Genomic DNA, 27026 nt, shown 5'->3' with positions numbered 1-27026 from the left:
CCATTCAGCATTCTGCTGAATATTTCCGGATCCTTGCATTATTTAGTCTTTCTCACATTAATGACTGATGTGAAAGAGGGACTCCCCCCCCCCATTTCCAGGATTACCTGCGCATTATGCAAGAAGGAAAGCTCGGTTCAGTTAGGATATAGAAAGAACCCAAAAACATTCATGTCAATTGTTCAATGTTTAAAACGAGGGTGTGACAAAACCCAGAATTGAATCGGGGACCTTTAGATCTTTAGTCTACGCTCTCCCAACTGAGCTATTTCGGCATCCGCGCAGCACATTGTCTTCTCCTGAAAGAACTGTTTTCAACCTTTTTTTTTTTCTATAGTTCCAGCAGCGCGCTACGCTCGATCGAAATCCCAACGAATTGGAAAGAAACGTAGCAAGCCTTTTCTTTTGTTAGTGGATTTGTATTCAAAATTCATTTGCCGAAACCCGGGATCGAACCAGGGACCTTTAGATCTTCAGTCTAACGCTCTCCCAACTGAGCTATTTCGGCCTCTGTCCTGGGGTTTGCTGTCTCCCCGTTCACTAGTTGGGACATCTTTAGGCAAGGTGAAAATTCCCATGAGTACAGAATGTACATAGGAGGGATGATTTTCTAATGAGTAGTTAATTGATTCCAAATAGCGTGCATGCGCGCGACATTTAGGGACTGAGGAAACTAATCCCATGTCAGGATGGCCGAGCGGTCTAAGGCGCTGCGTTCAGGTCGCAGTCTCCTCTGGAGGCGTGGGTTCGAATCCCACTTCTGACAGTGGTTTGATTTTTTTCCTGCTGGCGATAGCACCAGTGCAGAGAAATTCCTGCTGGCTCCCAATGGCAATTTCACTTTTACTTCTGACTATATAGCCTGACTCAGCTTGCTTGGCTGTAGAGCCAGTGATAAGGGTCCTAGCTTACAGTGACCTGATTCTGTGTAACTTCCGCGTGACCCTCCTGAAAAGTACGTGACTCCGCAAGGGATTTTCTTGTGAAGACAAGAGTTCTGAATAATGCGCACTTGAATGGAGACCAAAGACTAATCCAATGACAATCTGGAGGATCCGCTATGATGTCTGTCACAAACACCCCTTCTACATTCTGTCTGTGTGGACCGTTAAGGTAAAAGAACGGCCTTTATTGTAAGAGACAAAGGTTTACAGCTGAAGCATGGAATAACATTTCTACAGCATTGGAACCTGGGTAAGACCTGGGAGAAATGACATTCAGTGGGGCCTGGAGCTCATTGGACATTGCCATCTGGTTTTGACCAGCCAAGAGTCGAGCTCTGACTCTATACCCACTTAAAATCATCAATATAATGTAGCTGAGCAGGGTCTATCTGCTAAAAAAAGACAGCCACCGCTGTTGTGCACCTAGGACATGTCTTCTGGTGATGCAGCTGCGTGCTTTTGGAGGTGAACGCTATTCGGCGAGCAGCAAAGAAAATGGCAGCTGGTTCTTCGGGAGGGAACACGGAGAAGAGGTAAGGCTTCTTGGAGAAGTGTGGTAATATATGTCTCTGCCATTCAGCATTCTGCTGAATATTTCCGGATCATTGCAGTATTTAGTCTTTCTCACATTAATGACTGATGTGAAAGAGGAACTTCCCCCCCCATTTCCAGGATTACCTGCGCATTATGCAAGAAGGAAAGCTCGGTTCAGTTAGGATATAAAAAGAACCCAAAAACATTCATGTCAATTGTTCAATGTTTAAAACGAGGGTGTGACAAAACCCAGAATTGAATCGGGGACCTTTAGATCTTTAGTCTACGCTCTCCCAACTGAGCTATTTCGGCATCCGCGCAGCACATTGTCTTCTCCTGAAAGAACTGTTTTCAACCTTTTTTTTTTTCTATAGTTCCAGCAGTGCGCTACGCTCGATCGAAACCCCATTGAATTGGAAAGAAACGTAGCAAGCCTTTTCTTTTGTTAGTGGATTTGTATTCAAAATTCATTTGCCGAAACCCGGGATCGAACCAGGGACCTTTAGCTCTTCAGTCTAACGCTCTCCCAACTGAGCTATTTCGGCCTCTGTCCTGGGGTTTGCTGTCTACCCGTTCACTAGTTGGGACATCTTTAGGCAAGGTGAAAATTCCCATGAGTACAGAATGTACATAGGAGGGATGATTTTCTAATGAGTAGTTAATTGATTCCAAATAGCGTGCATGCGCGCGACATTCAGGGACTGAGGAAACTAATCTCATGTCAGGATGGCCGAGCGGTCTAAGGCGCTGCGTTCAGGTCGCAGTCTCCTCTGGAGGCGTGGGTTCGAATCCCACTTCTGACAGTGGTTTGATTTTAATCCTGCTGGAAATAGCACCAGTGCAGAGAAATTCCTGCTGGCTCCCAATGGCAATTTCACTTTTACTTCTGACTATATAGCCTGACTCAGCTTGCTTGGCTGTAGAGCCAGTAATAAGGGTACTAGCTTTCAGTGACCTGATTCTGTGTAACTTCCGCGTGACCCTCCTGAAAAGTACGTGACTCCGCAAGGGATTTTCTTGTGAAGACAAGAGTTCCGAATAATGCGCACTTGAATGGAGACCAAAGACTAATCCAATCACAATCTGGAGGATCCGCTATGATGTCTGTCACAAACACCCCTTCTACATTCTGTCTGTGTGGACCGTTAAGGTAAAAGAACGGCCTTTATTGTAAGAGACAAAGGTTTACAGCTGAAGCATGGAATAACATTTCTACAGCATTGGAACCTGGGAGAAATGACATTCAGTGGGGCCTGGAGCTCATTGGACATTGCCATCTGCTTTTGACCAGCCAAGAGTCGAGCTCTGACTCTATACCCACTTAAAATCATCAATATAATGTAGCTGAGCAGGGTCTATCTGCTAAAAAAAGACAGCCTCCGCTGTTGTGCACCTAGGACATGTCTTCTGGTGATGCAGCTGCGTGCTTTTGGAGGTGAACGCTATTCGGCGAGCAGCAAAGAAAATGGCAGCTGGTTCTTCGGGAGGGAACACGGAGAAGAGGTAAGGCTTCTTGGAGAAGTGTGGTAATATATGTCTCTGCCATTCAGCATTCTGCTGAATATTTCCGGATCCTTGCATTATTTAGTCTTTCTCACATTAATGACTGATGTGAAAGAGGGACTTCCCCCCCCCATTTCCAGGATTACCTGCGCATTATGCAAGAAGGAAAGCTCGGTTCAGTTAGGATATAGAAAGAACCCAAAAACATTCATGTCAATGGTTCAATGTTTAAAACGAGGGTGTGACAAAACCTAGAATTGAATCGGGGACCTTTAGATGTTTAGTCTACGCTCTCCCAACTGAGCTATTTCGGCATCCGCACAGCACATTGTCTTCTCCTGAAAGAACTGTTTTCAACCTTTTTTTTTTTTCTATAGTTCCAGCAGTGCGCTACGCTCGATCAAAACCCCAACGAATTGGAAAGAAACGTAGCAAGCCTTTTCTTTTGTTAGTGGATTTGTATTCAAAATTCATCTGCCGAAACCCGGGATCGAACCAGGGACCTTTAGATCTTCAGTCTAACGCTCTCCCAACTGAGCTATTTCGGCCTCTGTCCTGGGGTTGGCTGTCTACCCGTTCACTAGTTGGGACATCTTTAAGCAAGGTGAAAATTCCCATGAGTACAGAATGTACATAGGAGGGATGATTTTCTAATGAGTAGTTGATTCCAAATAGCGTGCATGCGCGCGACATTCAGGGACTGAGGAAACTAATCCCATGTCAGGATGGCCGAGCGGTCTAAGGCGCTGCGTTCAGGTCGCAGTCTCCTCTGGAGGCGTGGGTTCGAATCCCACTTCTGACAGTAGTTTGATTTTTTTCCTGCTGGCGATAGCACCAGTGCAGAGAAATTCCTGCTGGCTCCCAATGGCAATTTCACTTTTACTTCTGACTATATAGCCTAACTCAGCTTGCTTGGCTGTAGAGCCAGTAATAAGGGTCCTAGCTTACAGTGACCTGATTCTGTGTAACTTCCGCGTGACCCTCCTGAAAAGTAAGTGACTCCGCAAGGGATTTTCTTGTGAAGACAAGAGTTCTGAATAATGCGCACTTGAATGGAGACCAAAGACTAATCCAATCACAATCTGGAGGATCCGCTATGATGTCTGTCACAAACACCCCTTCTACATTCTGTCTGTGTGGACCGTTAAGTGAAAATAATGGCCTTTATTGTAAGAGACAAAGGTTTACAGCTGAAGCATGGAATAACATTTCTACAGCATTGTAACCTGGGGGAGACCTGGGAGAAATGACATTCAGTGGGGCCTGGAGCTCATTGGACATTGCCATCTGCTTTTGACCAGCCAAGAGTCGAGCTCTGACTCTATACCCACTTAAAATCATCAATATAATGTAGCTGAGCAGGGTCTATCTGCTAAAAAAAGACAGCCACCGCTGTTGTGCACCTAGGACATGTCTTCTGGTGATGCAGCTGCGTGCTTTTGGAGGTGAACGCTATTCGGCGAGCAGCAAAGAAAATGGCAGCTGGTTCTTCGGGAGGGAACACGGAGAAGAGGTAAGGCTTCTTGGAGAAGTGTGGTAATATATGTCTCTGCCATTCAGCATTCTGCTGAATATTTCCGGATCCTTGCATTATTTAGTCTTTCTCACATTAATGACTGATGTGAAAGAGGGACTCCAACCCCCATTTCCAGGATTACCTACGCATTATGCAAGAAGGAAAGCTCGGTTCAGTTAGGATATAGAAAGAACCCAAAAACATTCATGTCCATTGTTCAATGTTTAAAACGAGGGTGTGACAAAACCCAGAATTGAATCGGGGACCTTTAGATCTTTAGTCTACGCTCTCCCAACTGAGCGATTTTGGCATCCGCGCAGCACATTGTCTTCTCCTGAGAGAACTGTTTTCAACCTTTTTTTTTTTTCTATAGTTCCAGCAGTGCGCTACGCTCGATCGAAACCCCAACGAATTGGAAAGAAACGTAGCAGGCCTTTTCTTTTGTTATTGATTTTGTATTCAAAATTCATTTGCCGAAACCCGGGATCGAACCAGGGACCTTTAGATCTTCAGTCTAACGCTCTCCCAACTGAGCTATTTCGGCCTCTGTCCTGGGGTTTGCTGTCTCCCCGTTCACTAGTTGGGACATCTTTAGGCAAGGTGAAAATTCCCATGAGTATAGAATGTACATAGGAGGGATGATTTTCTAATGAGTAGTTAATTGATTCCAAATAGCGTGCATGCGCGCGACATTCAGGGACTGAGGAAACTAATCCCATGTCAGGATGGCCGAGCGGTCTAAGGCGCTGCGTTCAGGTCGCAGTCTCCTCTGGAGGCGTGGGTTCGAATCCCACTTCTGACAGTGGTTTGATTTTTTTCCTGCTGGCGATAGCACCAGTGCAGAGAAATTCCTGCTGGCTCCCAATGGCAATTTCACTTTTACTTCTGACTATATAGCCTGACTCAGCTTGCTTGGCTGTAGAGCCAGTAATAAGGGTCCTAGCTTACAGTGACCTGATTCTGTGTAACTTCCGCGTGACCCTCCTGAAAAGTATGTGACTCCGCAAGGGATTTTCTTGTGAAGACAAGAGTTCTGAATAATGCGCACTTGAATGGAGACCAAAGACTAATCCAATCACAATCTGGAGGATCCGCTATGATGTCTGTCACAAACACCGCTTCTACATTCTGTCTGTGTGGACCGTTAAGGTAAAAGAACGGCCTTTATTGTAAGAGACAAAGGTTTACAGCTGAAGCATGGAATAACATTTCTACAGCATTGGAACCTGGGGGAGACCTGGGAGAAATGACATTCAGTGGGGCCTGGAGCTCATTGGACATTGCCATCTGGTTTTGACCAGCGAAGAGTCGAGCTCTGACTCTATACCCACTTAAAATCATCAATATAATGTAGCTGAGCAGGGTCTATCTGCTAAAAAAAGACAGCCACCGCTGTTGTGCACCTAGGACATGTCTTCTGGTGATGCAGCTGCGTGCTTTTGGAGGTGAACGCTATTCGGCGAGCAGCACAGAAAATGGCAGCTGGTTCTTCGGGAGGGAACACGGAGAAGAGGTAAGGCTTCTTGGAGAAGTGTGGTAATATATGTCTCTGCCATTCAGCATTCTGCTGAATATTTCCGGATCCTTGCATTATTTAGTCTTTCTCACATTAATGACTGATGTGAAAGAGGGACTCCCCCCCCATTTCCAGGATTACCTGCGCATTATGCAAGAAGGAAAGCTCGGTTCAGTTAGGATATAGAAAGAACCCAAAAACATTCATGTCAATTGTTCAATGTTTAAAACGAGGGTGTGACAAAACCCAGAATTGAATCGGGGACCTTTATTTATTCTTTATTTATATTTATACACAAGAAAGTACAGTGACATTAGGTGTAATCAGTCAAAGATATAAACACCAATGATTTCTTTGAAAATTCCAATAAAACAAGTAAACGAAATCCAACAAATAAGTTGAGTATAATAAAACACATTATGTCAAAAGAACATACAGTTGTGTAGGTCATTCTGTATAAGTATTAAGTAACTACCTGAAAAACTTCAAATGCGAGCATAAGAAGGCAAGCGGGGGGGGGGGGCAACAAAGAAAGAAGTAAAGAAGCAAGAAAAGAGGACCTGATTCCCAAAAGGAAGAAATCCCAGAAGGAATCACGATACCAAGTTCCACCACTTCTTCCAAACCTTGACATAGCGATCGTGAGATCTATCTTTCCAACTCACTAACTCCTCGAAACGAGCAATTTGGTGTGATTTCTCCAGCCATGCCTGAAAGGTTGGGGGGGAAGAACTTAACCAGTGTAAGGGAATCAGCGACTTTGCTGCGCCAATCAAGTGGAACCACAGCTCTCGTTTATGTGGACTCAAAGAACCTGCAGGGCCCGTGAGAAAGACTTGATCCGGGAAAAGCACCTGTGATGTTTTGAAAAGTCTGTTAATAAAGTCTGATATCTCTCTCCAAAATGGTTCAATTAGATCACACGACCACCAGATGTGTAACATCGTGCCTACTTCAGAATTACAGCGCCAACACTTATTAGAATCTTTAAGGCCATGTCTAAAGAGCCAATCCGGCGTGCGATACCACCTAGTTAAAACTTTATAGTGGAGTTCCTGTAAGCGCACACACCTAGATTGTCCAAAACTACGTTTCAAGATAAAATCTACATCTTCCTCAGAAAAGGTCAAGGCCAATTCTTTCTCCCAAGCAGAGACATAAGGGGGTTTGTCAATGTCAGCATAATCCGCAAGCATTCGTTTACAGCATGAGACTTTTCGTTGGGACGGTAATTTCGCAAGTAGACCCTTCTCAAAAGCTGTAAGCTTACGACATGGGTTGGCAATTGATAGCAGTTTCTTAATAACACTATAAAATTGCGCGTAATGGAGGAAGTGAGGCTTGACAGAAGGAGCTAATGCATGAAGCTGTGTTTGAGAAATAGGTAAGCCGTCCTCAATTAAATCCTTAAGTCTAACTTCTTTCAAAACATTCCAGATGGAACCACTGAGTAACGGCGTGTTATGGGTTAACAGCGGAAGGAACGGAATGAGGTCTGCAGGCAAAATTGGGGAGGGTGTTGGAGCCAAACGTTCTTTATGTTTAAGCCAAACCTCGCACGGGCCCTTTAATAACAAATTTAGGTCTCCACGACAGTAAGAAGGTGTGGGGAACCAAAGAGGTTTGAAATAAAAGTCATCAAAGAGGCTTTGTGCCAAGACCGTGACTAAAGAAATCTTATGAGGGAGAGCATAGTACATCCAGCGGGAGAGCTGAATAGCCTCATAACAGGCTTGTAGGTCTGGTAGAGCAATTCCACCGCTTTGTCTTCATTTAACAAGAAGTCTATATGGTAACCTAGGAGGTCTGTGGTTCCAGAGAAAGGCCGAGAAAAGCCGTCGAGTTTGGTGAAAATAAGATCGAGGTACAAAAATGGGTAACATCTGCAATACATATAACATTTTTGGGACAATATAAACTTGCAAGAGATTTTTTCTGCCTAACCAGGACAAATATGGAAGATTATAATCCTTCAGCAGTGACTTGAGTTCAGAGAGCAAGGGAACATAGTTTAGCGAGAAAACATCCTCAATATCAGAGGGCAAATGTACACCAAGATATTTCAAGGACTTAGTTTTCCACTGGTAGGGTGTTGAGCTTTGCAAAACTTTAATCTGGGAAGGTGGTATAGACACATTGAGAATTTCCGATTTCGTGTCATTAATTTTATAATTGGAAAGGGAGCCATAAGTAACTATAAGGGATTGAAGTTCCGGCAGAGACGTTACGGGGTCAGACAGCAGGAACAACACGTCGTCTGCATAAGCCATCGTGTGCATTGATTTATCTGCAAATTGGAAACCTGAAATATTTGGATTTTGTCTCACTGCCTGGAGGAAAGTCTCCAGGGAGAGGACAAATAGGGTAGGGGAGAGAGGGCACCCCTGTCTGGTCCCGTTGGATATATCAAAGCAGCCTGAAAAGGAACCATTAATCTTAATCCGAGCATGAGGTTGGGCATAGAGAGAGAGAACAGCTCTAACAAAAGGAGGTGGAATACCAAAAGCTAGTAAAGTTTCCGACATATAGTTCCAACTTACACGGTCGAATGCCTTCTCGGCGTCTACACTAAATAGAAGTAATGGGCTATTCAATTTTTTTGCCAATGCAATAACATGTAGCAATTTATGCGTGTTTTCTTTACCCTCTCTGCCTTTCACAAAACCGACCTGCTCCTCATGTACTAAAGAGGGAACTATATCTCTCAGTCTCATAGCGAGAACCTTAGCCCAGACTTTCAAATCACAATTCAGCAATGATATAGGTCTATAATTGCAGCATTGCGTCGGGTCTTTGCCCTCTTTGTGAATCAAAGTAATATGTGCCTCCTGCGACTGCCGCACCATAGATGAGCCTTTCAACAAAGAATCACAAAAAGAAGTAAGATGAGGAACTAGCTGAGACTGAAAAGTTTTGTAGTAAAGGGAGGGCAGCCCGTCAGGGCCAGGGCTCTTACCACTAGGAAAACTAGATAAAACCTCTTGTATTTCAGATTCTGTGATTGGTCGAAGCAAAGAGTCACTCATCTCTTCTGTAACAGAAGGCAGTTTAAGAGAGTGAAGGAACTCTCGAATTCGTAACGTATCCTCCATAGTCCTAACTGGACCATGAGGGTTAGTATCCTGTTGCTTTAGGTTATAGAGAGAGGAGTAATAATCTCTAAACTCTTTTGCAATTTCAGAAGTGTCATAAGTCAGAGAGCCATCTGTTTTCTTAATTGCTGCTATATGTGCTCTTGCTCTCTCCTTTCTCAGCATTGCGGTCATAGTTTTACCCCCCTTATTTCCATGAGCGTAAATACGGGCTTTAGAGTGTAAGAAAGCCTTAGCTGAGGAAGCGTTCAACAAATTTTTCAACTTTTCTCTAAGTAGCAACAGATCCGAGTGGGCAGATAAAAGGGCATTACGCTTCTGCAGTCGCTCAAGGGTGGCAATCTGAGCCATCAGGGAGTCAATCATTTTTTGTTTCTCCTTCTTCAGGGCTGAAGCTTTTGAAATAAAGAGGCCTCGTATAACAGGCTTGTGAGCCTCCCAAACTAATGCCGGAGATACTTCCGGTGACACATTCAACAGGAAATAAGCAGACAATTCCTTACCTATATGCTCTCTAAACTCAAGACTATCAAGTAATTGTTCATTAAGGCGCCAGGTCCACTCTCTAGGGGTCAGGTCTGGAAGTGCAAAGGTGGTAGAGACTGGCGCATGGTCCGAAACACTAATAACGCCAATTTGGGACTTGGTAATATTATTAGCCAACGACTTGGAGCATAAAATATAATCCAAGCGTTGGTGTGAATTATGTGGCATTGAAAAAAAAGTATAATCTTTCACAGTTGGATTTACCAGTCTCCAGGAGTCTATTAGATTCAATTCCTGTAAAGCAAGGTGTAGTCTTCTAATAGCCTTCTGGGAAAGCGCAGATTTTTGTGAGGAGGAGTCTAAGAGGGGATCTAACAAGACATTAAGATCCCCGCCGATCAAAATTTCGCCCTCTGCAAACTGAGCCAGAGATTTCAGGATCTGTATTAACCAAGAGAGCTGACCATGGTTAGGGGCATAGAGTGAGGCTATAGTTAGTGGTCGGTTAGAAATGCGACCTTTAACAAAAATGGCTCTCCCTTCTACATCAGCATACTGTTGGGTGATAATAAACGGGAGCGTCCTTTTAATGGCGATGGCAACGCCTTTGGAAGAGGACGTCGGGTGAGTTGAGTAGTACCATCGATCATATATAGTTTTATAAGGCTTAGGAATCCTGTCTGTTCTAAAATGGGTTTCTTGGAGTAACAAAATATCCGCATTAAACTTTTTTGAAAGGGACATTACCCAATGGCGCTTATTTGGAGAGTTTAACCCCTTTACATTAAAGGATGAGATCGTAAGAGAGGGGGGGGGGGGTTACAGAAGCCATAATGGTAAGGTAGGCTAGATGTAAGAGGATATCTATAAAGAGTATAAACAAGACACGTACCAAATAGGGTGTGGATGCCTTCTACACAAAGAACCCTAGAGGGTATCTCGTAACTATCAGGTAGTAAAAGAATATAAGAGTATGCAGTACCTACACAACTAGAACTAGTCAAGAAGTAACCAAATACTAAACTAGTAGACTGATGGAACGGGGTTTTTCCTGATCGGAATGGGACCCTAAGGATCGTCCTATAAAGAAAAAAAAAAAAATTAGCAAGTAAAATACCTGTAGGAGGAACATAGACAGTTAACAACTGAACGAAGTTCGGGAAATCTAAAGAGCACTGGCAGAGTATTGTTGTACCGGTCACACTAAACATCATGGTGCGATAAAGGATGAGTCCAAAGCCAACACGAGGTAATTATGGTATAAAAGGAAATGTCCCAGCGTCCAACTAAAAAGATACACAACTAGATAAGGCTAAAAGAGAAAAAACGAAACAGGGGCCAGACTCTTGCTCAAGAGATAGGCAGTGAGCACAATGTAAAGTTACCGGTAGGTCCATGAACAGATAACAACCAGGGAAGTCCAGGGCATATTCAGGTAAATTCTTTAGTCTCTGAGAAGGCTCTTCCGAGATTTGGGTGACTTGAATTTATTAGCACCAGGCCCATGCGAGAGAGGTGGAAGTAGTGGTATCGGATCCAAATTCTGAGAGGGTAGCCAAGAGGGGATTTCCAGGGGTGATATATCCAAATATGACCATACAGCTGGTAAGTCCCGTGGAGTATGGACAACAATACGTCGTCCGCCACATAAAATAGCCAGTCCAAAAGGGTATAACCATGCATACTGTATATTCCTTGCTCTCAGTTCATCTAGTAAAGGCTTGAGCAATCTCCTCTTTGCCAATATGGAGGGGGCAATGTCTTGGTACAGAAAAATTTCAACACCCTCAAGCAAAATTTGGTCTTTAGCTTTAGCCGCAGTAAGGATGGCGTGTGTGTCTCTGAAGGAGAGGAGACCGCATATTATGTCACGGGGAGGGTCCCCTTGTCTGGGCTTAGGCCGAAGCGATCTATGTATGCGTTCTATGGTCACCTGAGCTGCACGTTCCTGGCCCAACAGATCTGTGAAAATGCTGTTCGCCATTTTGGGCAAGTCCTCTGGGGAGTAAGATTCAGGGACCCCTTTCAAACGGAGATTGCGCCTGCGGTTTCTATTCTCCTGATCTTCTATTAGTAGCAAGGAGCGATCAAGTAGCTCTTCCTGTTGTTGGAGATGGTCTGACACCGCCCCAGCATGCTCTCTAATGGACGAGTAAGACTCCTCAAGAGCCTGAACTCTATGAGAAGTAGCTTTAATCTCAGAGGAAATATCCGCCAGTTCAGCTAAAACTGGTGACATCGCATTAGTGATTGCTTTTTCCAAAGTTTTAAAAAAAAATTTCCGTGTGAGTTGCGTGGTATTTGCATCAGAAAGCTCACCTCCCGTTATGCTTCCAACTTCAGAGTCGTCCTCTGAGTCCACTTCCGGCTTAGACTCCGGCGCCATCTTAGGGAGAGTGTGAGGAGAAGTCCCGGTCTTCTTTCTAATAAAACGCTGCAAGTCCACCTGATGTTTGGGCATCCTAGGGGTGCTCGGAGCTTCCCTCTGCCAGATTTGCCCATGTTCACCTCCAGGTAAGGCAAGACGACCGCTCAAAGTCCCCGGTATCACGGAGCTCTAGTGACTCGCGTCTACCATGCTGCGCGGTCAGGCCCCGCCCCAATCGGGGACCTTTAGATCTTTAGTCTACGCTCTCCCAACTGAGCTGTTTCGGCATCCGCGCAGCACATTGTCTTCTCCTGAAAGAACTGTTTTCAACCTTTTTTTTTTTTCTATAGTTCCAGCAGTGCGCTACGCTCGATCGAAACCCCAATGAATTGGAAAGAAATGTAGCAAGCCTTTTCTTTTGTTAGTGGATTTGTATTCAAAATTCATTTGCCGAAACCCGGGATCGAACCAGGGACCTTTAGATCTTCAGTCTAACGCTCTCCCAACTGAGCTATTTCGGCCTCTGTCTTGGGGTTTGCTGTCTCCCCGTTCACTAGTTGGGACATCTTTAGGCAAGGTGAAAATTCCCACGAGTCCAGAATGTACATAGGAGGGATGATTTTCTAATGAGTAGTTAATTGATTCCAAATAGCGTGCATGCGCGCGACATTCAGGGACTGAGGAAACTAATCCTATGTCAGGATGGCCGAGCGGTCTAAGGCGCTGCGTTCAGGTCGCAGTCTCCTCTGGAGGCGTGGGTTTGAATCCCACTTCTGACAGTGGTTTGATTTTTTTCCTGCTGGCGATAGCACCAGTGCAGAGAAATTCCTGCTGGCTCCCAATGGCAATTTCACTTTTACTTCTGACTATATAGCCTGACTCAGCTTGCTTGGCTGTAGAGCCAGTAATAAGGGTCCTAGCTTACAGTGACCTGATTCTGTGTAACTTCCGCGTGACCCTCCTGAAAAGTACGTGACTCCGCAAGGGATTTTCTTGTGAAGACAAGAGTTCTGAATAATGCGCACTTGAATGGAGACCAAAGACTAATCCAATCACAATCTGGAGGATCCGCTATGATGTCTGTCACAAACACCCCTTCTACATTCTGTCTGTGTGGACCGTTAAGGTAAAAGAACTGCCTTTATTGTAAGAGACAAAGGTTTACAGCTGAAGCATGGAATAACATTTCTACAGCATTGGAACCTGGGGGAGACTTGGGAGAAATGACATTCAGTGGGGCCTGGAGCTCATTGGACATTGCCATCTGGTTTTGACCAGCCAAGAGTCGAGCTCTGACTCTATACCCACTTAATATCATCAATATAATGTAGCTGAGCAGGGTCTATCTGCTAAAAAAAGACAGCCACTGCTGTTGTGCACCTAGGACATGTCTTCTGGTGATGCAGCTGCGTGCTTTTGGAGGTGAACGCTATTCGGCGAGCAGCAAAGAAAATGGCAGCTGGTTCTTCGGGAGGGAACACGGAGAAGAGGTAAGGCTTCTTGGAGAAGTGTGGTAATATATGTCTCTGCCATTCAGCATTCTGCTGAATATTTCCGGATCCTTGCATTATTTAGTCTTTCTCACATTAATGACTGATGTGAAAGAGGGACTTCCCCCCCATTTCCAGGATTACCTGCGCATTATGCAATAAGGAAAGCTCGGTTCAGTTAGGATATAGAAAGAACCCAAAAACATTCATGTCAATTGTTCATAGTTTAAAACGAGGGTGTGACAAAAACCAGATTTGAATCGGGGACCTTTAGATTTTTAGTCTACGCTCTACCAACTGAGCTATTTCGGCATCCGCGCAGCACATTGTCTTCTCCTGAAAGAACTGTTTTCAACCTTTTTTTTTTTCTATAGTTCCAGCAGTGCGCTACGCTCGATCGAAACCACAACGAATTGGAAAGAAACGTAGCAAGCCTTTTCTTTTGTTAGTGGATTTGTATTCAAAATTCATTTGCCGAAACCCGGGATTGAACCAGGGACCTTTAGATCTTCAGTCTAACGCTCTCCCAACTGAGCTATTTCGGCCTCTGTCCTGGGGTTTGCTGTCTCCCGGTTAACTAGTTGGACATCTTTAGGCAAGGTGAAAATTCCCACGAGTCCAGAATGTACATAGGAGGGATGATTTTCTAATGAGTAGTTAATTGATTCCAAATAGCGTGCATGCGCGCGACATTCAGGGACTGAGGAAACTAATCCCATGTCAGGATGGCCGAGCGGTCTAAGGCGCTGCGTTCAGGTCGCAGTCTCCTCTGGAGGCGTGGGTTTGAATCCCACTTCTGACAGTGGTTTGATTTTTTTCCTGCTGGCGATAGCACCAGTGCAGAGAAATTCCTGCTGGCTCCCAATGGCAATTTCACTTTTACTTCTGACTATATAGCCTGACTCAGCTTGCTTGGCTGTAGAGCCAGTAATAAGGGTCCTAGCTTACAGTGACCTGATTCTGTGTAACTTCCGCGTGACCCTCCTGAAAAGTACGTGACTCCGCAAGGGATTTTCTTGTGAAGACAAGAGTTCTGAATAATGCGCACTTGAATGGAGACCAAAGACTAATCCAATCACAATCTGGAGAATCCGCTATGATGTCTGTCACAAACACCCCTTCTACATTCTGTCTGTGTGGACCGTTAAGGTAAAAGAACGGCCTTTATTGTAAGAGACAAAGGTTTACAGCTGAAGCATGGAATAACATTTCTACAGCATTGGAACCTGGGGGAGACCTGGGAGAAATGACATTCAGTGGGGCCTGGAGCTCATTGGACATTGCCATCTGGTTTTGACCAGCCAAGAGTCGAGCTCTGACTCTATACCCACTTAATATCATCAATATAATGTAGCTGAGCAGGGTCTATCTGCTAAAAAAAGACAGCCACCGCTGTTGTGCAGCTAGGACATGTCTTCTGGTGATGCAGCTGCGTGCTTTTGGAGGTGAACGCTATTCGGCGAGCAGCAAAGAAAATGGCAGCTGGTTCTTCGGGAGGGAACACGGAGAAGAGGTAAGGCTTCTTGGAGAAGTGTGGTAATATATGTCTCTGCCATTCAACATTCTGCTGAATATTTCCGGATCCTTGCATTATTTAGTCTTTCTCACATTAATGACTGATGTGAAAGAGGGACTTCCCCCCCATTTCCAGGATTAACTGCGCATTATGCAAGAAGGAAAGCTCGGTTCAGTTAGGATATAGAAAGAACTCAAAAACATTCATGTCAATTGTTCAATGTTTAAAACGAGGGTGTGACAAAACCCAGAATTGAATCGGGGACCTTTAGATTTTTAGTCTACGCTCTCCCAACTGAGCTATTTCGGCATCCGCGCAGCACATTGTCTTCTCCTGAAAGAACTGTTTTCAACCTTTTTTTTTTTTCTATAGTTCCAGCAGTGCGCTACGCTCGATCGAAACCCCAACGAATTGGAAAGAAACGTAGCAAGCCTTTTCTTTTGTTAGTGGATTTGTATTCAAAATTAGTTTGCCGAAACCCGGGATCGAACCAGGGACCTTTAGATCTTCAGTCTAACGCTCTCCCAACTGAGCTATTTCGGCCTCTGTCCTGGGGTTTGCTGTCTCCCCGTTCACTAGTTGGGACATCTTTAGGCAAGGTGAAAATTCCCATGAGTATAGACTGTACATAGGAGGGATGATTTTCTAATGAGTAGTTAATTGATTCCAAATAGCGTGCATGCGCGCGACATTCAGGGACTGAGGAAACTAATCCCATGTCAGGATAGCCGAGCGGTCTAAGGCGCTGCGTTCAGGTCGCAGTCTCCTCTGGAGGCGTGGGTTCGAATCCCACTTCTGACAGTGGTTTGATTTTTTTCCTGCTGGCGATAGCACCAGTGCAGAGAAATTCCTGCTGGCTCCCAATGGCAATTTCACTTTTACTTCTGACTATATAGCCTGACTCAGCTTGCTTGGCTGTAGAGCCAGTAATAAGGGTCCTAGCTTACAGTGACCTGATTCTGTGTAACTTCCGCGTGACCCTCCTGAAAAGTACGTGACTCCGCAAGGGATTTTCTTGTGAAGACAAGAGTTCTGAATAATGCGCACTTGAATGGAGACCAAAGACTAATCCAATCACAATCTGGAGGATCCGCTATGATGTCTGTCACAAACACCCCTTCTACATTCTGTCTGTGTGGACCGTTAAGGTAAAAGAACGGCCTTTATTGTATGAGACAAAGGTTTACAGCTGAAGCATGGAATAACATTTCTACAGCATTGGAACCTGGGGGAGACCTGGGAGAAATGACATTCAGTGGGGCCTGGAGCTCATTGGACATTGCCATCTGGTTTTGACCAGCCAAGAGTCGAGCTCTGACTCTATACCCACTTAAAATCATCAATATAATGTAGCTGAGCAGGGTCTATCTGCTAAAAAAAGACAGCCACTGCTGTTGTGCACCTAGGACATGTCTTCTGGTGATGCAGCTGCGTGCTTTTGGAGGTGAACGCTATTGGGCGAGCAGCAAAGAAAATGGCAGCTGGTTCTTCGGGAGGGAACACGGAGAAGAGGTAAGGCTTCTTGGAGAAGTGTGGTAATATATGTTTCTGCCATTCAGCATTCTGCTGAATATTTCCGGATCCTTGCATTATTTAGTCTTTCTCACATTAATGACTGATGTGAAAGAGGGACTCCCCCCCCCCCCATTTCCAGGATTACCTGCGCATTATGCAAGAAGGAAAGCTCGGTTCAGTTAGGATATAGAAAGAACCCAAAAACATTCATGTCAATTGTTCAATGTTTAAAATGAGGGTGTGACAAAACCCAGAATTCAATCGGGAACCTTTAGATCTTTAGTCTACGCTCTCCCAACTGAGCTATTTCGGCATCCGCGCAGCACATTGTCTTCTCCTGAAAGAACTGTTTTCAACCTTTTTTTTTTTTCTATAGTTCCAGCAGCGCGCTACGCTCGATCGAAACCCCAACGAATTGGAAAGAAACGTAGCAAGCCATTTCTTTTGTTAGTGGATTTGTATTCAAAATTCATTTGCCGAAACCCGGGATCGAACCAGGGACCTTTAGATCTTCAGTTTAACGCTCTCCCAACTGAGCTATTTCGGCCTCTGTCCTGGGGTTTGCTGTCTCCCCGTTCACTAGTTGGGACATCTTTAGGCAAGGTGAACATTCCCATGAGTACAGAATGTACATAGGAGGGATGATTTTCTAATGAGTAGTTAATTGATTCCAAATAGCGTGCATGCGCGCGACATTCAGGGACTGAGGAAACTAATCCCATGTCAGGATGACCGAGTGGTCTAAAGCGCTGCGTTCAGGTCGCAGTCTCCTCTGGAGGCGTAGGTTTGAATCCCACTTCTGACAGTGGTTTGATTTTTTTCCTGCTGGCGATAGCACCAGTGCAGAGAAATTCCTGCTGGCTCCCAATGGCAATTTCACTTTTACTTCTGACTATATAGCCTGACTCAGCTTGCTTGGCTGTAGAGCCAGTAATAAGGGTCCTAGCTTTCAGTGACCTGATTCTGTGTAACTTCCGCGTGACCCTCCTGAAAAGTATGTGACTCCGCAAGGGATTTTCTTGTGAAGACAAGAGTTCTGAATAATGCGCACTTGAATGGAGACCAAAGACTAATCCAATCACAATCTGGAGGATCCGCTATGATGTCTGTCACAATCACCCCTTCTACATTCTGTCTGTGTGGACCGTTAAGGTAAAATAACGGCCTTTATTGTAAGAGACAAAGGTTTACAGCTGAAGCATGGAATAACATTTCTACAGCATTGGAACCTGGGGGAGACCTGGGAGAAATGACATTCAGTGGGGCCTGGAGCTCATTGGACATTGCCATCTGGTTTTGACCAGCCAAGAGTCGAGCTCTGACTCTATACCCACTTAAAATCATCAATATAATGTAGCTGAGCAGGGTCTATCTGCTAAAAAAAGACAGCCACCGCTGTTGTGCACCTAGGACATGTCTTCTGGTGATGCAGCTGCGTGCTTTTGGAGGTGAACGCTATTCGGCGAGCAGCAAAGAAAATGGCAGCTGGTTCTTCGGGAGGGAACACGGAGAAGAGGTAAGGCTTCTTGGAGAAGTGTGGTAATATATGTCTCTGCCATTCAGCATTCTGCTGAATATTTCCGGATCCTTGCATTATTTAGTCTTTCTCACATTAATGACTGATGTGAAAGAGGAACTCCCCCCCCCCCATTTCCAGGATTACCTGCGCATTATGCAAAAAGGAAAGCTCGGTTCAGTTAGGATATAGAAAGAACCCAAAAACATTCATGTCAATTGTTCAATGTTTAAAACGAGGGTGTGACAAAACCCAGAATTGAATGGGGGACCTTTAGATCTTTAGTCTACGCTCTCCCAACTGAGCTATTTCGGCATCCGCGCAGCACATTGTCTTCTCCTGAAAGAACTGTTTTCAACCTTTTTTTTTTTTCTATAGCTCCAGCAGTGCGCTACGCTCGATCGAAACCCCAACGAATTGGAAAGAAACGTAGCAAGCCTTTTCATTTGTTAGTGGATTTGTATTCAAAATTCATTTGCCGAAACCCGGGATCGAACCAGGGACCTTTAGTCTAACGCTTTCCCAACTGAGCTATTTCAGCCTCTGTCCTGGGGTTGGCTTTCTCCCCGTTCACTAGTTGGGACATCTTTAGGCAAGGTGAAAATTCCCATGAGTCCAGAATGTACATAGGAGGGATGATTTTCTAATGAGTAGTTAATTGATTCCAAATAGCGTGCATGCGCGCGACATTCAGGGACTGAGGAAACTAATCCCATGTCAGGATGGCCGAGCGGTCTAAGGCGCTGAGTTTAGGTCGCAGTCTCCTCTGGAGGCGTGGGGTCGAATCCTACTTCTGACAGTGGTTTGATTTTTTTTCCTGCTGGCGATAGCACCAGTGCAGAGAAATTCCTGCTGGCTCCCAATGGCAATTTCACTTTTACTTCTGACTATATAGCCTGACTCAGCTTGCTTGGCTGTAGAGCCAGTAATAAGGGTCCTAGCTTACAGTGACCTGATTCTGTGTAACTTCCGCGTGACCCTCCTGAAAAGTACGTGACTCCGCAAGGGATTTTCTTGTGAAGACAAGAGTTCTGAATAATGTGCACTTGAATGGAGACCAAAGACTAATCCAATGACAATCTGGAGGATCCGCTATGATGTCTGTCACAAACACCCCTTCTACATTCTGTCTGTGTGGACCGTTAAGGTAAAATAACGGCCTTTATTGTAAGAGACAAAGGTTTACAGCTGAAGCATGGAATAACATTTCTACAGCATTGGAACCTGGGGGAGACCTGGGAGAAATGACATTCAGTGGGGCCTGGAGCTCATTGGACATTGCCATCTGCTTTTGACCAGCCAAGAGTCGAGCTCTGACTCTATACCCACTTAAAATCATCAATATAATGTAGCTGAGCAGGGTCTATCTGCTAAAAAAAGACAGCCACCGCTGTTGTGCACCTAGGACATGTCTTCTGGTGATGCAGCTGCGTGCTTTTGGAGGTGAACGCTATTCGGCGAGCAGCAAAGAAAATGGCAGCTGGTTCTTCGGGAGGGAACACGGAGAAGAGTTAAGGCTTCTTGGAGAAGTGTGGTAATATATGTCTCTGACATTCAGCATTCTGCTGAATATTTCCGGATCCTTGCATTATTTAGTCTTTTTCACATTAATGACTGATGTGAAAGAGGGACTTCCCCCCCCATTTCCAGGATTACCTGCGCATTATGCAAGAAGGAAAGCTCGGTTCAGTTAGGATATAGAAAGAACCCAAAAACATTCATGTCAATTGTTCAATGTTTAAAACGAGGGTGTGACAAAACCCAGAATTGAATCGGGGACCTTTAGATCTTTAGTCTACGCTCTCCCAACTGAGCTATTTCGGCATCCGCGCAGCACATTGTCTTCTCCTGAAAGAACTGTTTTCAACCTTTTTTTTTTTCTATAGTTCCAGCAGTGCGCTACGCTCGATCGAAACCCCAACGAATTGGAAAGAAACGTAGCAAGCCTTTTCTTTTGTTAGTGGATTTGTATTCAAAATTCATTTGACGAAACCCAGGATCGAACCATGGACCTTTAGTCTAACGCTCTCCCAACTGAGCTATTTCGGCCTCTGTCCTGGGGTTGGCTGTCTACCCGTTCACTAGTTGGGACATCTTTAGGAAAGGTGAAAATTTCCATGAGTACAGAATGTACATAGGAGGGATGATTTTCTAATGAGTAGTTGATTCCAAATAGCGTGCATGCGCGCGACATTCAGGGACTGAGGAAACTAATCCCATGTCAGGATGGCCGAGCGGTCTAAGGCGCTGCGTTCAGTTTGCAGTCTTCTCTGGAGGCGTGGGTTCGAATCCCACTTCTGACAGTGATTTGATTTTTTTCCTGCTGGCGATAGCACCAGTGCAGAGAAATTTCTGCTGGCTCCCAATGGCAATTTCACTTTTACTTCTGACTATATAGCCTGACTCAGCTTGCTTGGCTGTAGAGCCAGTAATAAGGGTCCTAGCTTTCAGCGACCTGATTCTGTGTAACTTCCGCGTGACCCTCCTGAAAAGTACGTGACTCCGCAAGGGATTTTCTTGTGAAGACAAGAGTTCTGAATAATGCGCACTTGAATGGAGACCAAAGACTAATCCAATGACAATCTGGAGGATCCGCTATGATGTCTGTCACAAACACCCCTTCTACATTCTGTCTGTGTGGACCGTTAAGGTAAAATAACGGCCTTTATTTAAGAGACAAAGGTTTACAGCTGAAGCATGGAATAACATTTCTACAGCATTGGAACCTGGGGGAGACCTGGGAGAAATGACATTCAGTGGGGCCTGGAGCTCATTGGACATTGCCATCTGGTTTAGACCAGCCAAGAGTCGAGCTCTGACTCTATACCCACTTAAAATCATCAATATAATGTAGCTGAGCAGGGTCTATCTGCTAAAAAAAGACAGCCACCGCTGTTGTGCACCTAGGACATGTCTTCTGGTGATGCAGCTGCGTGCTTTTGGAGGTGAACGCTATTCGGCGAGCAGCAAAGAAAATGGCAGCTGGTTCTTCGGGAGGGAACACGGAGAAGAGGTAAGGCTTCTTGGAGAAGTGTGGTAATATATGTCTCTGCCATTCAGCATTCTGCTGAATATTTCCGGATCCTTGCATTATTTAGTCTTTCTCACATTAATGACTGATGTGAAAGAGGGACTTCCCCCCCCCATTTCCAGGATTACCTGCGCATTATGCAAGAAGGAAAGCTCGGTTCAGTTAGGATATAGAAAGAACCCAAAAACATTCATGTCAATTGTTCAATGTTTAAAATGAGGGTGTGACAAAACCCAGAATTGAATCGGGGACCTTTAGATCTTTAGTCTACGCTCTCCCAACTGAGCTATTTCGGCATCCGCGCAGCACATTGTCTTCTCCTGAAAGAACTGTTTTCAACCTTTTTTTTTTTCTATAGTTCCAGCAGCGCGCTACGCTTGATCGAAACCCCAACGAATTGGAAAGAAACGTAGCAAGCCTTTTCTTTTGTTAGTGGATTTGTATTCAAAATTCATTTGCCGAAACCCGGGATCGAACCAGGGACCTTTAGATCTTCAGTCTAACGCTCTCCCAACTGAGCTATTTCGGCCTCTGTCCTGGGGTTTGCTGTCTCCCCGTTCACTAGTTGGGACATCTTTAGGCAAGGTGAAAATTCCCATGAGTACAGAATGTACATAGGAGGGATGATTTTCTAATGAGTAGTTAATTGATTCCAAATAGCGTGCATGCGCGCGACATTCAGGGACTGAGGAAACTAATCCCATGTCAGGATGGCCGAGCGGTCTAAGGTGCTGCGTTCAGGTCGCAGTCTCCTCTGGAGGCGTGGGTTCGAATCTCACTTCTGACAGTGGTTTGATTTTTTTCCTGCTGGCGATAGCACCAGTGCAGAGAAATTCCTGCTGGCTCCCAATGGCAATTTCACTTTTACTTCTGACTATATAGCCTGACTCAGCTTGCTTGGCTGTAGAGCCAGTAATAAGGGTCCTAGCTTTCAGTGACCTGATTCTGTGTAACTTCCGCGTGACCCTCCTGAAAAGTATGTGACTCCACAAGGGATTTTCTTGTGAAGACAAGAGTTCTGAATAATGCGCACTTGAATGGAGACCAAAGACTAATCCAATCACAATCTGGAGGATCCGCTATGATGTCTGTCACAAACACCCCTTCTACATTCTGTCTGTGTGGACCGTTAAGGTAAAATAACGGCCTTTATTGTAAGAGACAAAGGTTTACAGCTGAAGCATGGAATAACATTTCTACAGCATTGGAACCTGGGGGAGACCTGCGAGAAATGACATTCAGTGGGGCCTGGAGCTCATTGGACATTGCCATCTGCTTTTGACCAGCCAAGAGTCGAGCTCTGACTCTATACCCACTTAAAATCATCAATATAATGTAGCTGAGCAGGGTCTATCTGCTAAAAAAACACAGCCACCGCTGTTGTGCACCTAGGACATGTCTTCTGGTGATGCAGCTGCGTGCTTTTGGAGGTGAACGCTATTCGGCGAGCAGCAAAGAAAATGGCAGCTGGTTCTTCGGGAGGGAACACGGAGAAGAGGTAAGGCTTCTTGGAGAAGTGTGGTAATATATGTCTCTGCCATTCAGCATTCTGCTGAATATTTCCGGATCCTTGCATTATTTAGTCTTTCTCACATTAATGACTGATGTGAAAGAGGGACTTCCCCCCCATTTCCAGGATTACCTGCGCATTATGCTAGAAGGAAAGCTCGGTTCAGTTAGGATATAGAAAGAACCCAAAAACATTCATGTCAATTGTTCAATGTTTAAAACGAGGGTGTGACAAAACGTAGAATTGAATCGGGGACCTTTAGTCTACGCTCTCCCAACTGAGCTATTTCGGCATCCGCGCAGCACATTGTCTTCTCCTGAAAGAACTGTTTTCAACCTTTTTTTTTTTTTTTCTATAGTTCAAGCAGTGCGCTACGCTCGATCAAAACCCCAACGAATTGGAAAGAAACGTAGCAAGCCTTTTCTTTTGTTAGTGGATTTGTATTCAAAATTCATTTGCCGAAACCTGGGATCGAACCAGGGACCTTTAGATATTCAGTCTAACGCTCTCCCACCTGAGCTATTTCGGCCTCTGTCCTGGGGTTTGCTGTCTCCCCGTTCACTAGTTGGGACATCTTTAGGCAAGGTGAAAATTCCCATGAGTACAGAATGTACATAGGAGGGATGATTTTCTAATGAGTAGTTAATTGATTCCAAATAGCGTGCATGCGCGCGACATTCGGGGACTGAGGAAACTAATCCCATGTCAGGATGGCCGAGCGGTCTAAGGCGCTGCGTTCAGGTCGCAGTCTCCTATGGACGCGTGGGTTCGAATCCCACTTCTGACAGTGGTTTGATATTTTTCCTGCTGGCGATAGCACCAGTGCAGAGAAATTCCTGCTGGCTCCCAATGGCAATTTCACTTTTACTTCTGACTATATAGCCTGACTCAGCTTGCTTGGCTGTAGAGCCAGTAATAAGGGTCCTAGCTTTCAGTGACCTGATTCTGTGTAACTTCCGCGTGACCCTCCTGAAAAGTACGTGACTCCGCAAGGGATTTTCTTGTGAAGACAAGAGTTCTGAATAATGCGCACTTGAATGGAGACCAAAGACTAATCCAATCACAATCTGGAGGATCCGCTATGATGTCTGTCACAAACACCCCTTCTACATTCTGTCTGTGTGGACCGTTAAGGTAAAAGAACGGCCTTTATTGTAAGAGACAAAGGTTTACAGCTGAAGCATGGAATAACATTTCTACAGCATTGGAACCTGGGGGAGACCTGGGAGAAATGACATTCAGTGGGGCCTGGAGCTCATTGGACATTGCCATCTGCTTTTGACCAGCCAAGAGTCGAGCTCTGACTCTATACCCACTTAAAATCATCAATATAATGTAGCTGAGCAGGGTCTATCTGCTAAAAAAAGACAGCCACCGCTGTTGTGCACCTAGGACATGTCTTCTGGTGATGCAGCTGCGTGCTTTTGGAGGTGAACGCTATTGGGCGAGCAGCAAAGAAAATGGCAGCTGATTCTTCTGGAGGGAACACGGAGAAGAGGTAAGGCTTCTTGGAGAAGTGTGGTAATATATGTCTCTGCCATTCAGCATTCTGCTGAATATTTCCGGATCCTTGCATTATTTAGTCTTTCTCACATTAATGACTGATGTGAAAGAGGGACTCCCCCCCCCCCATTTCCAGGATTACCTGCGCATTATGCAAGAAGGAAAGCTCGGTTCAGTTAGGATATAGAAAGAACCCAAAAACATTCATGTCAATTGTTCAATGTTTAAAATGAGGGTGTGACAAAACCCAGAATTGAATCGGGGACCTTTAGATCTTTAGTCTACGCTCTCCCAACTGAGCTATTTCGGCATCCGCGCAGCACATTGTCTTCTTCTGAAAGAACTGTTTTCAACCTTTTTTTTTTTCTATAGTTCCAGCAGCGCGCTACGCTTGATCGAAACCCTAACGAATTGGAAAGAAACGTAGCAAGCCTTTTCTTTTGTTAGTGGATTTGTATTCAAAATTCATTTGCCGAAACCCGGGATCGAACCAGGGACCTTTAGATCTTCAGTCTAACGCTCTCCCAACTGAGCTATTTCGGCCTCTGTCCTAGGGTTTGCTGTCTCCCCGTTCACTAGTTGGGACATCTTTAGGCAAGGTGAAAATTCCCATGAGTACAGAATGTACATAGGAGGGATGATTTTCTAATGAGTAGTTAATTGATTCCAAATAGCGTGCATGCGCACGACATTCAGGGACTGAGGAAACTAATCCCATGTCAGGATGGCCGAGCGGTCTAAGGCGCTGCGTTCAGGTCGCAGTCTCCTCTGGAGGCGTGGGTTCGAATCCCACTTCTGACAGTGGTTTGATTTTTTTCCTGCTGGCGATAGCACCAGTGCAGAGAAATTCCTGCTGGCTCCCAATGGCAATTTCACTTTTACTTCTGACTATATAGCCTGACTCAGCTTGCTTGGCTGTAGAGCCAGTAATAAGGGTCCTAGCTTACAGTGACCTGATTCTGTGTAACTTCCGCGTGACCCTCCTGAAAAGTACGTGACTCCGCAAGGGATTTTCTTGTGAAGACAAGAGTTCTGAATAATGCGCACTTGAATGGAGACCAAAGACTAATCCAATCACAATCTGGAGGATCCGCTATGATGTCTGTCACAAACACCCCTTCTACATTCTGTCTGTGTGGACCGTTAAGGTAAAATAACGGCCTTTATTTAAGAGACAAAGGTTTACAGCTGAAGCATGGAATAACATTTCTACAGCATTGGAACCTGGGGGAGACCTGGGAGAAATGACATTCAGTGGGGCCTGGAGATCATTGGACATTGCCATCTGGTTTTGACCAGCCAAGAGTCGAGCTCTGACTCTATACCCACTTAAAATCATCAATATAATGTAGCTGAGCAGGGTCTATCTGCTAAAAAAAGACAGCCACCGCTGTTGTGCACCTAGGACATGTCTTCTGGTGATGCAGCTGCGTGCTTTTGGAGGTGAACGCTATTGGGCGAGCAGCAAAGAAAATGGCAGCTGGTTCTTCTGGAGGGAACACGGAGAAGAGGTAAGGCTTCTTGGAGAAGTGTGGTAATATATGTCTCTGCCATTCAGCATTCTGCTGAATATTTCCGGATCCTTGCATTATTTAGTCTTTCTCACATTAATGACTGATGTGAAAGAGGGACTTCTTCCCCCCCATTTCCAGGATTACCTGCGCATTATGCAAGAAGGAAAGCTCGGTTCAGTTAGGATATAGAAAGAACCCAAAAACATTCATGTCAATTGTTTAATGTTTAAAACAAGGGTGTGACAAAACCCAGAATTGAATCGGGGACCTTTAGATCTTTAGTCTACGCTCTCCCAACTGAGCTATTTCGGAATCCGCGCAGCACATTGTCTTCTCCTGAAAGAACTGTTTTCAAGCATTTTTTTTTTCTATAGTTCCAGCAGTGCGCTACGCTCGATCAAAACCCCAACGAATTGGAAAGAAACGTAGCAAGCCTTTTCTTTTGTTAGTGGATTTGTATTCAAAATTCATTTGCCGAAACCCGGGATCGAACCAGGGACCTTTAGATCTTCAGTCTAACGCTCTCCCAACTGAGCTATTTCGGCCTCTGTCCTGGGGTTTGCTATCTCCCCGTTCACTAGTTGGGACATCTTTAGGCAAGGTGAAAATTCCCATGAGTCCAGAAGGTACATAGGAGGGATGATTTTCTAATGAGTAGTTAATTGATTCCAAATAGCGTGCATGCGCGCAACATTCGGGGACTGAGGAGACTAATACCATGTCAGGATGGCCGAGCGGTCTAAGGCGCTGCGTTCAGGTCGCAGTCTCCTCTGGAGGCGTGGGTTCGAATCCCACTTCTGACAGTGGTTTGATATTTTTCCTGCTGGCGATAGCGCCAGTGCAGAGAAATTCCTGCTGGCTCCCAATGGCAATTTCACTTTTACTTCTGACTATATAGCCTGACTCAGCTTGCTTGGCTGTAGAGCCAGTAATAAGGGTCCTAGCTTACAGTGACCTGATTCTGTGTAACGTCCGCGTGACCCTCCTGAAAAGTATGTGTCTCCGCAAGGGATTTTCTTGTGAAGACAAGAGTTCTGAATAATGCGCACTTGAATGGAGACCAAAGACTAATCCAATCACAATCTGGAGGATCCGCTATGATGTCTGTCACAAACACCCCTTCTACATTCTGTCTGTGTGGACCGTTAAGGTAAAAGAACGGCCTTTATTGTAAGAGACAAAGGTTTACAGCTGAAGCATGGAATAACATTTCTACAGCATTGGAACCTGGGGGAGACCTGGGAGAAATGACATTCAGTGGGGCCTGGAGCTCATTGGACATTGCCATCTGGTTTTGACCAGCCAAGAGTCGAGCTCTGACTCTATACCCACTTAAAATCATCAATATAATGTAGCTGAGCAGGGTCTATCTGCTAAAAAAAGACAGCCACCGCTGTTGTACACCTAGGACATGTCTTCTGGTGATGCAGCTGCGTGCTTTTGGAGGTGAACGCTATTGGGCGAGCAGCAAA

At 45.0% G+C, this 27026-nt stretch overlaps 25 non-coding genes across 25 annotated transcripts; 13 read left to right on the top strand and 12 right to left on the bottom strand.

The window, feature by feature from the left end:
- Positions 1–435: 435 nt before the first annotated feature.
- TRNAF-GAA (transfer RNA phenylalanine (anticodon GAA)) lies at positions 436–508 on the bottom strand. Its single transcript has one exon. It is a non-coding gene; the product is annotated as a tRNA-Phe (tRNA).
- A 175-nt stretch (positions 509–683) lies between these two features.
- On the top strand, positions 684–766 carry TRNAL-CAG (transfer RNA leucine (anticodon CAG)). The gene has a single exon. It is a non-coding gene; the product is annotated as a tRNA-Leu (tRNA).
- Positions 767–1950: 1184 nt separating this feature from the next.
- Positions 1951–2023, bottom strand: TRNAF-GAA (transfer RNA phenylalanine (anticodon GAA)). The gene has a single exon. It is a non-coding gene; the product is annotated as a tRNA-Phe (tRNA).
- A 175-nt stretch (positions 2024–2198) lies between these two features.
- On the top strand, positions 2199–2281 carry TRNAL-CAG (transfer RNA leucine (anticodon CAG)). Its single transcript has one exon. It is a non-coding gene; the product is annotated as a tRNA-Leu (tRNA).
- A 1175-nt stretch (positions 2282–3456) lies between these two features.
- On the bottom strand, positions 3457–3529 carry TRNAF-GAA (transfer RNA phenylalanine (anticodon GAA)). The gene has a single exon. It is a non-coding gene; the product is annotated as a tRNA-Phe (tRNA).
- Positions 3530–3700: 171 nt separating this feature from the next.
- TRNAL-CAG (transfer RNA leucine (anticodon CAG)) lies at positions 3701–3783 on the top strand. Its single transcript has one exon. It is a non-coding gene; the product is annotated as a tRNA-Leu (tRNA).
- A 1185-nt stretch (positions 3784–4968) lies between these two features.
- TRNAF-GAA (transfer RNA phenylalanine (anticodon GAA)) lies at positions 4969–5041 on the bottom strand. Its single transcript has one exon. It is a non-coding gene; the product is annotated as a tRNA-Phe (tRNA).
- Positions 5042–5216: 175 nt separating this feature from the next.
- Positions 5217–5299, top strand: TRNAL-CAG (transfer RNA leucine (anticodon CAG)). The gene has a single exon. It is a non-coding gene; the product is annotated as a tRNA-Leu (tRNA).
- Positions 5300–12407: 7108 nt separating this feature from the next.
- TRNAF-GAA (transfer RNA phenylalanine (anticodon GAA)) lies at positions 12408–12480 on the bottom strand. Its single transcript has one exon. It is a non-coding gene; the product is annotated as a tRNA-Phe (tRNA).
- Positions 12481–12655: 175 nt separating this feature from the next.
- On the top strand, positions 12656–12738 carry TRNAL-CAG (transfer RNA leucine (anticodon CAG)). The gene has a single exon. It is a non-coding gene; the product is annotated as a tRNA-Leu (tRNA).
- A 1183-nt stretch (positions 12739–13921) lies between these two features.
- Positions 13922–13994, bottom strand: TRNAF-GAA (transfer RNA phenylalanine (anticodon GAA)). Its single transcript has one exon. It is a non-coding gene; the product is annotated as a tRNA-Phe (tRNA).
- Positions 13995–14168: 174 nt separating this feature from the next.
- Positions 14169–14251, top strand: TRNAL-CAG (transfer RNA leucine (anticodon CAG)). Its single transcript has one exon. It is a non-coding gene; the product is annotated as a tRNA-Leu (tRNA).
- Positions 14252–15435: 1184 nt separating this feature from the next.
- TRNAF-GAA (transfer RNA phenylalanine (anticodon GAA)) lies at positions 15436–15508 on the bottom strand. Its single transcript has one exon. It is a non-coding gene; the product is annotated as a tRNA-Phe (tRNA).
- A 175-nt stretch (positions 15509–15683) lies between these two features.
- TRNAL-CAG (transfer RNA leucine (anticodon CAG)) lies at positions 15684–15766 on the top strand. Its single transcript has one exon. It is a non-coding gene; the product is annotated as a tRNA-Leu (tRNA).
- A 1188-nt stretch (positions 15767–16954) lies between these two features.
- Positions 16955–17027, bottom strand: TRNAF-GAA (transfer RNA phenylalanine (anticodon GAA)). The gene has a single exon. It is a non-coding gene; the product is annotated as a tRNA-Phe (tRNA).
- Positions 17028–18712: 1685 nt separating this feature from the next.
- Positions 18713–18795, top strand: TRNAL-UAG (transfer RNA leucine (anticodon UAG)). Its single transcript has one exon. It is a non-coding gene; the product is annotated as a tRNA-Leu (tRNA).
- A 1421-nt stretch (positions 18796–20216) lies between these two features.
- TRNAL-CAG (transfer RNA leucine (anticodon CAG)) lies at positions 20217–20299 on the top strand. The gene has a single exon. It is a non-coding gene; the product is annotated as a tRNA-Leu (tRNA).
- A 1184-nt stretch (positions 20300–21483) lies between these two features.
- TRNAF-GAA (transfer RNA phenylalanine (anticodon GAA)) lies at positions 21484–21556 on the bottom strand. The gene has a single exon. It is a non-coding gene; the product is annotated as a tRNA-Phe (tRNA).
- A 175-nt stretch (positions 21557–21731) lies between these two features.
- TRNAL-CAG (transfer RNA leucine (anticodon CAG)) lies at positions 21732–21814 on the top strand. The gene has a single exon. It is a non-coding gene; the product is annotated as a tRNA-Leu (tRNA).
- A 1179-nt stretch (positions 21815–22993) lies between these two features.
- Positions 22994–23066, bottom strand: TRNAF-GAA (transfer RNA phenylalanine (anticodon GAA)). The gene has a single exon. It is a non-coding gene; the product is annotated as a tRNA-Phe (tRNA).
- A 175-nt stretch (positions 23067–23241) lies between these two features.
- Positions 23242–23324, top strand: TRNAL-CAG (transfer RNA leucine (anticodon CAG)). Its single transcript has one exon. It is a non-coding gene; the product is annotated as a tRNA-Leu (tRNA).
- Positions 23325–24510: 1186 nt separating this feature from the next.
- On the bottom strand, positions 24511–24583 carry TRNAF-GAA (transfer RNA phenylalanine (anticodon GAA)). The gene has a single exon. It is a non-coding gene; the product is annotated as a tRNA-Phe (tRNA).
- Positions 24584–24758: 175 nt separating this feature from the next.
- TRNAL-CAG (transfer RNA leucine (anticodon CAG)) lies at positions 24759–24841 on the top strand. Its single transcript has one exon. It is a non-coding gene; the product is annotated as a tRNA-Leu (tRNA).
- A 1185-nt stretch (positions 24842–26026) lies between these two features.
- On the bottom strand, positions 26027–26099 carry TRNAF-GAA (transfer RNA phenylalanine (anticodon GAA)). Its single transcript has one exon. It is a non-coding gene; the product is annotated as a tRNA-Phe (tRNA).
- A 175-nt stretch (positions 26100–26274) lies between these two features.
- On the top strand, positions 26275–26357 carry TRNAL-CAG (transfer RNA leucine (anticodon CAG)). Its single transcript has one exon. It is a non-coding gene; the product is annotated as a tRNA-Leu (tRNA).
- The last annotated feature ends 669 nt before the right edge of the window (positions 26358–27026 follow it).

The sequence above is a fragment of the Leptodactylus fuscus genome, chromosome 1 (genome assembly GCF_031893055.1).
Source record: "Leptodactylus fuscus isolate aLepFus1 chromosome 1, aLepFus1.hap2, whole genome shotgun sequence".
Classification (NCBI taxonomy): domain Eukaryota; kingdom Metazoa; phylum Chordata; class Amphibia; order Anura; family Leptodactylidae; genus Leptodactylus; species Leptodactylus fuscus.
This window is presented reverse-complemented; position numbering and strand designations above follow the sequence as displayed.